Source organism: Giraffa tippelskirchi, chromosome 11 (assembly GCF_054371585.1).
Source record: "Giraffa tippelskirchi isolate mGirTip1 chromosome 11, T2T-mGirTip1v1.2.pri, whole genome shotgun sequence".
Classification (NCBI taxonomy): domain Eukaryota; kingdom Metazoa; phylum Chordata; class Mammalia; order Artiodactyla; family Giraffidae; genus Giraffa; species Giraffa tippelskirchi.
In genome coordinates this window covers 96518359-96530003 of record NC_137285.1, presented here as the reverse complement: position 1 = coordinate 96530003, position 11645 = coordinate 96518359, and the positions used below count along the sequence as shown (strand labels likewise).

The following is an 11645-nucleotide window of genomic DNA, read 5'->3' as shown; positions in this document are numbered from 1 at the left end:
GCTATCAATTACATTTGTGTTCTGTTCTTCCAAGTATACGCACAACCAAGAGAGACTTCATCATACTTATTTTGATACGTTTTAGAAAAATCCAAGATTATTTGACAAACATTTAATTTGTTGTTGTTCAGTCGCTCAGTCATGTCCAACTCTACAACCCCATGGGTTGCAGCTTGCCAGGCTTCTCCATCATTAACCATATCACGGAGTTTGCTCAAACTCATGTCCTTTAAGTCAATGATGCCATCCAACCATCTCATCCTCTGTTACCTCCTTCTCCTCCTGCCTTCGATCTTTGCCAGTATCAGTGTCTTTTCCAATGAGTTGGCTCTTCTCATCAGGTGGCCAAAATATTGGAGCTTCAGCTTCAGCATCAGTCTTTTCAATAAATATTCAAGATTGATTAAACACTGACTAAATCCTCAGACTGGTCCAGGTCCCAGGTGGTAAACAATGATTCCCAGCCTCACAATGTTTATGTAAGAAGAAGGCAGAAGTGGAAGGGTATTGCTTCCTATCTTCCTATACTACACAGTGTGATGTTTAAAAGAGGAGAAGAGAAGGGGCCCAAGGAGGAGCAAGGTCAGGTTGTTAGAGCACTGACTGGGGTGCACGTTAGTTAGGATATTTTTAATTTAGCAAGAACTTTTTTACATTTTGTCTTTCAAAATAACAAGGAATATGGTACCTTCTAATTCTCTTGTTTCTGATTCTACTACAGATGCAAGAGAAAGCGAAGAATGCACTGCCTTTGCACATTGCCTAAATATTTACTTCTGCTCATAAAATTCAAGGATCTATTAGAAATTTGGCCTTGAGCTGGACAGATGTGCCTGTGCAATAGAAGATTAGGTTTTCTTGTGTTTTGTGCTCAAGAGAACTATGGTGTTGACATGTGCTTTTCCCAGAGTAATTTCATTACCATCACTCATTTACTAATTTAGTCAGAGACCATTTGTTTAGGGGACCCCTGTGTGTAGTTTAAAAATAGCTACACATTCAGGTTTCCTTGATCTTACAAAAAGAAAAAAAAAGAAAAAGAAGCTGTTGGTTTTCCATACAGAAATAACTGATCTCAACTCAATCTGTTTCCTCCTATATATAAACATGGGCACAGATGTGTGTAACCTGCACTGAAATGGTTTTATATAAGTTTGCATATATAGTTCTCTGTGTTCTTTTTGTTGAATATAGCTTTGTTTGGCTTTCTCATTAGGAACCAGAGATTAGAGGCATTGCTTCATATTTGTTATTCTCCTCTATTGTTAGTTTCAGGCTTCCCAGGTGGTGCTAGTGGTAAAGAATCCACCTGCCAATGCTGAAGACACACTAGATGCTGATTTGATCCCTGGGTTGGAAAGATCCCCATGGAGAAGGAAATGGAAATCTACTCCAGTATTCTTGCCTGAAAAATCCTATGGACAGAGAAGCCTGGCAGGCTACCGTCCATGAGGTCAGAAAGAGTCAGACATGACTGAGTACACACACATTTTTAGTTTAATAATTCCATCAACAAGTACCTGCTATACGCCTAGCACTGTGATAGGCTTTAGGGGATATAAACATAACCATGAAAGAGTCCCAGGAGTTAAGTAACTCAGTTTGAGTGAGGAGTAGATGTCTGAATTGATTTCTGTAGAAGAATAAATAAGGAATGCCCTCTTCTTGAGAGAAGTTGGATCAATAACAAGATGATACACTAACCTCAGTGACAAAAATAATTCAAGGTAGGATAAAAACTTTCTACCTAGGAGAGTCCCTCCCTAGGAGACAGAGTTGTGGGGTATAGAATTCCATTAGAATGAATCAGTTGAATTGAGTAGGAACTAGAAGCAAAAATCAGATGGGGAGCCCTATTTTTAAAAACTGGATTAGTTAAGATAGTGTTAACTATTAATAAGAAAAGTAAAAGCAAAATGAATGATTGTTTACATAGGATAAACATATATTTGTCAATCATATAAAGTCCAAAATAAACATGTCTAATTGGTGGAAGCTTTCTTCCACGTAGTGACTCAGGGATCAACACTCCCTCCATCCTGTGGCTTTATTACCTTGAGCACTAGTTTTCAAAGTCACTGTGTTCTGCACCAAGTCCAAAGATAGTGAAAGAGTACAGATGTGTTCATAGGTGGTTTGTGGTCCAGGCTTAGAGCTGGCATACAGTGTTCCATGCTATGGGATAGAATTTAGTCATGTGACATCAACCAACTAGAAGGAAAGCTGAGAAATAATAGATTAGCTGTGTAACTAGTGGGAGGAATGAGGCAAACAGCTAATTTCTGCCACAAAGGCCTTAAGCTGAATTATAATACTTTAGGGTTGGAAAACACTAGAGGATTTTGCATCTATTTATTCTCTTCTGCGCTGGCTGGAGAATGCTTCAATTATATCTTAAATGACATATGTTCTAGGCTACTTTACATTTTCTGTCTCCTGAACCTGGACTCTCCATAATTTGTCAACAGCCAACTTTTAATTTTGGTGTCCAGAAAGATTCTATTATTCCAGATATAGTTAACCAGAAAGAACCGTAAAGGGACAAACTTTCCCTCATGTCCAAGACTAGGTAACCATATAGCTCTTCTTACTTTTTATCATTTAATTCATTCACTTAATTGGTAGGTGTCATGGATTAGAAAAGTAGATGTTACTCTTTCTTATTCACTGTTGTGTTCCCATGTCTAGCATAATACCTGCTACACAGTAAGTATTTAACAAATATTTAACGAAAGAAAAAAGTTTATTGGAATCTTATGAGTTTCCTTGAATTTAATATATAATTTCACATTTTCCATTTCTTATCTTTCTGGGCTGCATTTAAGGTGATTTCTGCTATCAGGTTTCTAATTTAGTCCTTGTTCTCTTTAACTGTGCCATTGAGTGGATCATCAATCGAACTTTTTTAAAAAAATTTAATGTCGTTACTTTTAATTTCTAGAATTAATTTTGCTCAGTTTGCTTTTTGGATTTTGTCCCTTCCTCTATTTCTCTGGTGGCTTCCCTGGTGGCTCAGAAGTAAAGAATCCACCTGCCAATGCAGGAGACATAGGTTCGATCCCTGGGTGGTGAAGATGCCCTAGAGGAGGAAATAGCAACCCACTCCAGTATTCTTGCCTGGGGAATCCCATGGGCAGAGGAGCCTGGTGTGCCACAAGTCCACGGGGTGGCAAAAGAGTCAAACACAACTTAGCGACTAAACAACAACAGCAACTATTTCTCTGTCTAAACATCTTTATCTTAAGTCACTTTGAGGATGCTCCAAGATTGTAGATTCCGGCATCTGAAAGTTCTTACCTGGATCATCCTCACTGCGCATGTGCACTGTCTCTGACACAGCTGACAACAGGTACCCTGAGCCGGGGATGCCAGTAGGTGTTTTCAGGTGTGCCTCTGTTGAGGCTCTGTCCACCGAATGACTTTCAGATCAGTTTTTATGTTACGATCTCATTTTCGGTTTTTTCTATCTTGAGAATAGTACAGAATTTGGCTACGTGCTTCAGACAGGAGTTTCCAGCTCTTGTTTCTGGTGGATGACTGGGAATGGAGCCCAAAGCCTTCATTTCCTCCTCACTGTGCTTAAAACCATATTTCCCTCGGGCATATATGTGGTCCTTGTGCTGTGTCTGTCAGTTCCCTCTTCACTTTTGGCACCCTTTCTTGCTCTTTTATGCTTGACCGTGTATTAAAAACACTGAAAGAGTACATTCTCCCCAGCATTTCTATGGGCTTGGAGCAGACACTGGGGTTTCCCACTGTGGTGGATACTGTGATATGTGGCCCAGAAACCCCTTCCCTGAAGGATTTGTTGACCCAGCTGCTGGCAGTGCTGTCTGTGGAGAGTCTTCAGCTGTCAGCTCCTTCAGGGATTGCTTCAGCTGCGGAGAAGCGCCTCGTCCAAGGTCACAGCCTTTCCCCTGGGCGCCTGCATCCGGTGACGGATTCATGTGCGAGTAGTAAGGTTAGGCCATCTTGGCCCAACTCCAGACTATGCTGAAGAGCCATTCTAGTTCTAAAGCCTCCCATAAGTTTGATCAAGGCAGTTATCGGCCTGTCTCAGCTCGACCTCTCCCTTTGCTTGGTCCTGCTCCCATCCCTGCCTTTCCACAGGTATTGATGCTAAGGTTGCTGCTGATAGAGAGCCTATCCTCTAAACTCCACTTTACTGCCTGCTTCCTGGGACCCAACCTGTGATACCACATCTGGCCACTCTATACTGACCACAAGTTTCATATAGAAGGCCTTTAGAGAATGTTTGTTGATGATGTTGATATAAACACCTGCCAAGCCAGTTGCCTCATTCTCTCATACTATGTGATAAGATTCACTCACTTTTCTAAGATTTAAATTCTTTTTTGAGATTTCTATCTTTTATTTCAAACCTTCAAGATCTTTTAAAATGTTGACTTCTTTTTCCCATTTGATTTCTTCTTTTTTTGTGGCTTTGTGACATTTTGCAATGTGATATGTCTCCCCCCATACCTTCATCTGAATAACTGAGAAAATAACATTTAATAGGAAGGATTAAGAACTTCTGATAAATCCTCCTAGGAGCACAGACCACTATTTAGACTCTAATTTCAAATAGCTGCAAATCTATAATACGATCTGTTTTTTTGCCATCTTATCTAAACCATCTAGAGAGGCTTGACTAAATAAATGAAATCCAGGTTCACTCTGTATATCCCTCATTTAATAACTTTATGGGGTTCTCAAGCCAAGAATACTGAAGTGGTTTTTCCAGTCCCTTCTCCAGTGGACCACATTTTGTCAGAACTCTCCATCATGACCCGTCCGTCTTGGGTAGCCCTACACGGCATGGCTCATAATTTCACTGAGTTAGAGAAGGCTGTGATCCATGTGATCAGCTTGGTTAGTTTTCTGTGATTGTGGTTTTCATTCTGTCTGCCCTCTGATGGATATGGATAAGAGGCTTGTAAAAGCTTCCTAATGGGAGGGACTGGCCGTGGGGAAATCTGGGTCTTGCTCTGGTGGCAAGACCATGCTCAGGAAATCTTTAATCCATTTCTCTGTTGATGGGTGGGGCTGTGTTCCCTCCCTGTAGTTTGGCCTGAGGCCAAACTATGGTAGGGGTAATGGAGGTAACGGTGACCTCCTTCAAAAGTACTAATGCCAGCACACCTGGTAGCTCCCAGGACTGTTGTATTCAGTGCCCCTGACCCCATGGCAGGCCACTGTTGACCCACACCTCTGCTGGAGACTCCTGGACACTCACAGGCAAGTCTGACTCAGTCTCTTGTGGGGTCACTGGTCCTTCTCCTGGGTCCTGGTGCACACAAGGCTTTGTTTGTACCCTCCAACAGTCTGTCTCCCCAGCCCTGTGGAAGTTCTGTAATCAAATCCCACTGGCCTTCCAAGTCAAATTCCCTGGGGGTTCTTAGTCCCTTTGCCAGATCCCCAGGTTGGGGAATCTGTTGTGGGCCCTAGAACTTTTGCAACAGTGTGAGAACTTCTTTGATGTAATTGTTCTCCAGTTTGTGGGTCATCTGCTCAGTGACTCTGTGGTGCGGCTAATGGTGACCTTGTCCAAGAGGATTTATGTCACATACCATGCCTCCCAAGTCTGCTGCAGCCAGAACCTGTACCCTACGGCAGGCCACAGCTGACCTGTGCCTCCACAGGAGACACTCACACTCAAAGGTCTGACTCAGTCTCTTGTGGGGTCTCTGGGTCCAGGTGCGCACAAGGTTTTGTTTGAGTCCTCTGAGCATCTCTGGCGGGTATGGGGTTTGATTCTAAATTTGATTTTGCCCCTTATACCATCTTGTTGGGGCTTCTCCTTTGCCCTTGGAAGTGAAGTATCTTTTTTTGGTGGGATCCAACATTCTCTTGTCAATGGTTATTCAGCAGCGAGTTGCAATTTTGGAGTTCTCACAAGAGAAGATAAGCACATATCCTTCTACTCTGCTGTCTTGAGAAGTCAGAACTCAACAAGGTGTGGATCTAACAGAAGCAGAAGATATTAAGAAGAGGTGCTAAGAATACACAGAAGAATTAAACAAAAAAGATATTAATGACCCAGATAACCATGATGGTATGATCACTCACCTACAGCCAGACATCCTGGAGTGAGAGGTCAAGTGGGCCTTACGAAGAATCACTGCAGACAAAGCTAATGGAGGTGATGGAATACCAGTAGAGCTATTTAAAATCCTAAAAGACATATTGTAATAAACACTGACCTGAATGAGATAATCTGTATGTTTTATACTTTACTAAAAGTGAAGAATTTCTTCATTCAATCCTCAGAGTACAGAAGAGATTGTACTTCATAGACCCTTATAATGCTGACAATCAGACTGACTTTGGGCTTTGACCTGAAGGTAAATGGCTCTGGACTCTCCACTAAGGATGCTATGGATGCTGTGAAAATGCTACACTCAATACGCCAACAACTTTGGAAAACTCAGCAGTGGCCACAGGACTGGAAAAGGTCAATTTTCATTCCAATCCTAAAGAAAAGCAATGCCAAAGAATGTTCAAATTACCTCACAATTGGCACTCATCTCACCTAACAAATGCTCAACATTCCCCAAGCTAGGCTTCAACAGTACATGAACCAAGAACTTCCAGATGTTCAAGCTGGATTTAGAAAAGGCACAGGAACCAGAGATCAAATTACCAACATCCCTTGGATCATAGAAAAAGCAGGAGAATTCCAGAAAAACATCTACTTCTGTTTCATTGACTACGCTAAAGCCTTTGACTGTGTGAATCACAACAAACTGTGGAAAATTCTTTAAGAGGCTGGAATACCAGACCTCTTTACCTGCCTCCTGAGAAATTTGTATGCAGGTCAATAAACAACAGTTAGAACTGGACATGGAACAACGGACTGGTTCCAAATTGGGAAAGGAGTACGTCAAGGCTGTATATTGTCACCCTGTTTATTTAACTTATATGCAGGGTACATTAGGCAAAATTCTGGACTGGATGAAGCACAAGCTGGAATCAAGATTTCTGGCAGAAACATCAATAACCTCAGATGTGCAGATGACACCAGTCTTATGGCAGAAAGCAAAGAGGAACTAAAAAGCCTCATGATTAAGATGAAAGAGGAGAGTGAAAAAGTTTGCTTAAAATTCAACATTTAAAAAATGAAGATCATGTCATCTGGTCCCACCACTTCATGACAAATAGAAGGGAAAACAATGGAAATAGTGAGAGACTTTATTTTGGGGGGCTCTAAAGTCACTGCAAATGGCGACTGTAGCCATGATATTAAAAGACACTTGATCCTTGGAAGAAAAGCTATGACAAACCTAGACAGCATATTATAAAGCAGAGTCCCTTGGACTGCAAGGGTATCAAACCAGTCAATCCTAAAGGAAATCAGTCCTGATTATTTCTTGGAAGGACTCATGATGAAGCTGAAGCTCCAATATTTTGGCCCCCTGATGCGAAGAACTGACTCACTGAAAAAGACCCTGAGGCTGGGAAGATTGAAGGCAGGAGGAGAAGGGGACGACAGAGGATGAGAAGTTTGGATGGCATCACTGCTCAATGGACATTAGTTTGAGCAAGCTCTGGGAGTTGACAATGGACAGGGAAGCCTGGTGTACTGCATTCCATGGGATCGCCAATAGTCGGACACAATTGCGCAACTGAACTAAAGTGAATAACTTTATGAAACATATAATTTGAAGTATTATTCTCAGTGAACATATATTGGCTCTTGCTGGGACCTTATTTTTCCTAAATGTTCATAAGTGCTGAACATGTTAGCTGCTATTATTATGATTATGGAATTTTAAAAAGTCTATTGTCTTCTATTTTGAAGATTGAATATATATATAATTGTAGTGATTAGGAGTCCTATTGGTCTGTTTATTAGTTCTATTTGGGCCTTAAAAATGGGTAAGAGCTGGCAATGTTTTATATCTTTATTTCAGGTAAAACTTAAGCATATAAACTGAATTTATAATGTAAAGTTTAAATTATGCATAAACAAGAGTGGTTTAAACACAGGAAGAGCTGCTACTTGGGGAGTTGAAATGTCTTTCACTGGAGGCCTTTACATATCTTTACCTGAAGACTTTTAACAATAAAGTTTAGATACCCATTCTTGACCTAATTTTTATAAAACTGGGAATATCATTTTAATTCCTTAACACACAAAGGATATACTTTTAAAGACAATAAATAACATAATTCTAGAGATTGAAACATTAGAAAAAATTCCAATTAAAGAACAGATCTATCTGATGTATATCACCATTGATAATTTTTTTATTCTTTTTATTTTTGACAATGCAGCAACAAGAAAGCAAAAACAGAAACACAAAGCAGAAACAAGACCTATCACACAAGACGACATACATGTAATTGTTTATAAATAGTTTTAACTACAAACCTATGAAATGGGAAGATAATCAACTAAAGCTTTCTTAAAATGAATAAAAAATTTGGTAGAATGGTTGGTTACAATTTAAATACACAAATTACTACATTCAATTTAAAATTCAATTGCCAGTTTTGAGACATGATAGAAAAAATATTGCCTTCACAGCTGGAACAACAGAAACATCAATTAAAACAAACCATAAAATTCATTGAATTAAAGCCAACAATAATTGTGTAGAATATAATGAGGATGACTATTATTAAATTTTGTGCTGTGCAAAGTGGCTTTAGTTGTATCTGACTCTTTGTGACACTATGAACTGTAGCTAGCCAGGCTCCTCTGTCCATAGGATTCTCCAGGCAAGAATACTGGAGTGGGTTGCCATGTCCTCCCCCAAGGAATCTTCCCAACCCAGGGACTCAACCCATATCTCTTATGTCTCCTGCATTGGCAGGTGGGTTCTTTACCACTAGCACCACCGTTACTGGGATCCAAAAGCAAAATCTGAATAAAAGGAGAGGAACCATATTCTAGATGGTAACATGTATTTTGAAGAAAAGTAAATTATCTCCAAATTGAAGTTACAGGACAATTGCAATAAAAATTCTAATTAGGAATTTCCCAAGAATTTTAAAGTTAGTCTAGAAAAGGAAAAAGATCAGAATAGCAAAGAACTTAAAAAAAAAAGAGGAGAGAAATAACTGGGGTCCTTCTTCTGTCAGATATTTGACTGAGTTCAGCTTGATAGGGTATAGATAGAAAGTAACTTTGCTCTTCCTCACTGTTGACCCTTGATGCCTATCTTTGTGGACAATTTCTTTCTCATTCCTCAGATGAAAACATGGGAAACTTTTAAAAGTTTCCAGTGATTACAATATCCAATGTAGTGTTAAATTAAAATGTTAAATTTCATTGAAAATGATATATTTTCTCTCAGCTAGGGCCAGAAAGCTACAATACGAGGAGCAAAGAAGGCCATGGACTTCCTGACTGTTAAGGATCCTCTTCCTCAACTCTGATTTACTGCAGGCTCTGGGTCTTCCAGGGGTGAAGAGAGAGGTGGAGGAGAGAGAAGGCACAGGAAAGGTCTTGCTGGCCGGCACAGCCATCCTGGTGTGCTGATTCTCCATCTCTGCTGTGGATTGCTCCTTCCAGGGGGGCTCTCAGATGGTAAGTACTTGACTTGCACGGTGGGTTTCCTCTGTGGGCCACTCCTAATTCTTCCATCAGCTCCTGGGCATCTGGCTGCCTGCCCGTCCCACCACCTCTCCAAGGGCACATCTTGAGCAGGAGTCTGGATACCTTCCAGCGACTCCCATCTGACTGAAGAACTTCACTGTGCCTGTCAAGTAGCGTGTAGTGTGGTCAAGCTGAAGAAGGTCCCCTGTCTTCTGTCTCATCAGCCATCTTCGAGGCTCAGCTTCTCATAACCTGTGTCCTGAACCTCAGGAGACACCATCAGACTCTCTGAGTGGTTATTCAAGGAACTCTCACTTAGCTAAACATGAGAAAGCATTTTCTGTCCCTCCGCCTGCACAGAGGTGGTGGGATGAGAAGCCCAAAGTGCCTTGACAACTCTCTTAAGAGAATCCTTCCTCTGGGCTTTAAAATTTTCAGTATTTTTCATGCCCTCGAACCAGGTAAGACTAAAGTCTTAGAGTCAATTTGAACTGGTTGTGACAGACAGACTTGAAGGTGGGCCCAGGACTCTTGCTTCCTGGTGTCTGTGTTTTCGGTAGTCCTCCCCTGAATAGGGAAAAAAATCATCAAAGGCCATTCATTCACAATGCTTAAAGGAATAAATGTAAATGACCACTAAATGTAAAAAAAATTAATATAAAATCAAAATGAGGTATTAAGTTCCAGCAACAAACTATACTTTTAATAAAATGTCAACAAAAATGACAATATAATATACTAATTAAGTGCAGTGAGATGCATATTACCATAACCTATGATGGAAATGTAAAATACTACCAATGTAAGCACTTTCGTAATAACTACTAAGAAAATTAATAGAATTTATACCTTTTGGTTAAATAGCTATGCTTTTGGGAATCTATCTTAAAGAAATCTTAAAAATGATCATTATTTAAAAGCATTTCCTAAAAGGATTGTTTAATCTAGCTAAAAATTAGGAAACAATTAAATACTTAATAATAGTAGGCTAGATAAAAATAGACAAATGATTTAATAATACATATATATGATGAAATTTTAATTAAACATTGACATTTTTAACAATGTGAAAATACTCATATGCAATATTCACATGCAATATTTAAAATGGAATATGCTCATCCACTCATTGAAATTCTTTATTAAGTGTAAATGTCTAGTATTTTTAGGCATTTTGTTAAATCCTGAGCATGCACTGATTCCAATTTTGTTATATATCTCTATAGAAAGAAATATTATCATAATTTCCATTATTCTGAGTTGTAGAATTATATTTTTTATTAATTCCCTAATACTTCTCTTTTTCCCCCCAAATTTCTCCATGTGCATGTGAACAGCTTTAAATGAATAGCTTTAAAATAAATGAAAATAAATGAAATAAATGAAAAGCTTTAAAAATCTCATTCTTTGTGGTACTTTCACTGGAGTTCTCAGGCCCTCAGTGAGGCAGATTTGGTAACACAAATCATCTCCTGGTTTATCACTGGTTAATGGGGCATGGGAATGGTGGGTAGGTAGTTAAAAACAAACAGAGAAGCTTACATTTTTGGATGCAGTAGAAGATTGCAAGGGCTGCATTAGGAGAGCTTTTTAAAGAGGACAGTGGCTTCCTGCGGAGATTCTGCAAAGCTGCATGTGTATTGAGCTCCCTGAGAGCCTGGCTGCCTAGCAACCACCACATAAAGTCATCTTTCTCTCTCTTACAAAAAATTCCAGGCTATGCATGACTTAAATGAAGATGTTCTAGTTCACTGGAGCTTGGAGAGCAATTACTTGTAGCTGTCTTTGGCATTTGTGCCGGGCACATCAGAAAATAAAATGAAGATGCTGTGCAGACCCTGTGTCTTCATCTCCTACATGTGGAAAGAGGTGCAATGAAAGGGCCAGCTGTTCTCTCTCGAGGCCTTATTTCTTCTCTGCTGCAGACTGAAACTCTTAGAAAATGCAGAGTAGCAGCTTTGGACCTGGTAGGCCTGGCAAAACTTGCACTCTGAAGGCAAAGAGTGGGGAGAGGGTAGGGGCAAAGTGGAGGGCCCCGGGGTTTACTAAGAGGCCTTTTATTCACTCCAGGATCATTTTTCTGCCTTCCTCAAGAACAACC

The 11645-nt window shown here is 40.0% G+C and overlaps 2 long non-coding RNA genes across 2 annotated transcripts; one reads left to right on the top strand and one right to left on the bottom strand.

The window, feature by feature from the left end:
• Positions 1-2724: 2724 nt before the first annotated feature.
• LOC145526997 (uncharacterized) lies at positions 2725-6488 on the bottom strand. Its single transcript, XR_014069390.1, has 2 exons — positions 6070-6488; positions 2725-5964 (listed from the first exon to the last, which is right to left on the bottom strand). It is a non-coding gene; the product is annotated as an uncharacterized LOC145526997 (long non-coding RNA).
• Positions 6489-6555: 67 nt separating this feature from the next.
• On the top strand, positions 6556-10947 carry LOC145526996 (uncharacterized). The gene is made up of 2 exons (XR_014069389.1): positions 6556-7635; positions 9303-10947. It is a non-coding gene; the product is annotated as an uncharacterized LOC145526996 (long non-coding RNA).
• Positions 10948-11645: the final 698 nt, after the last annotated feature.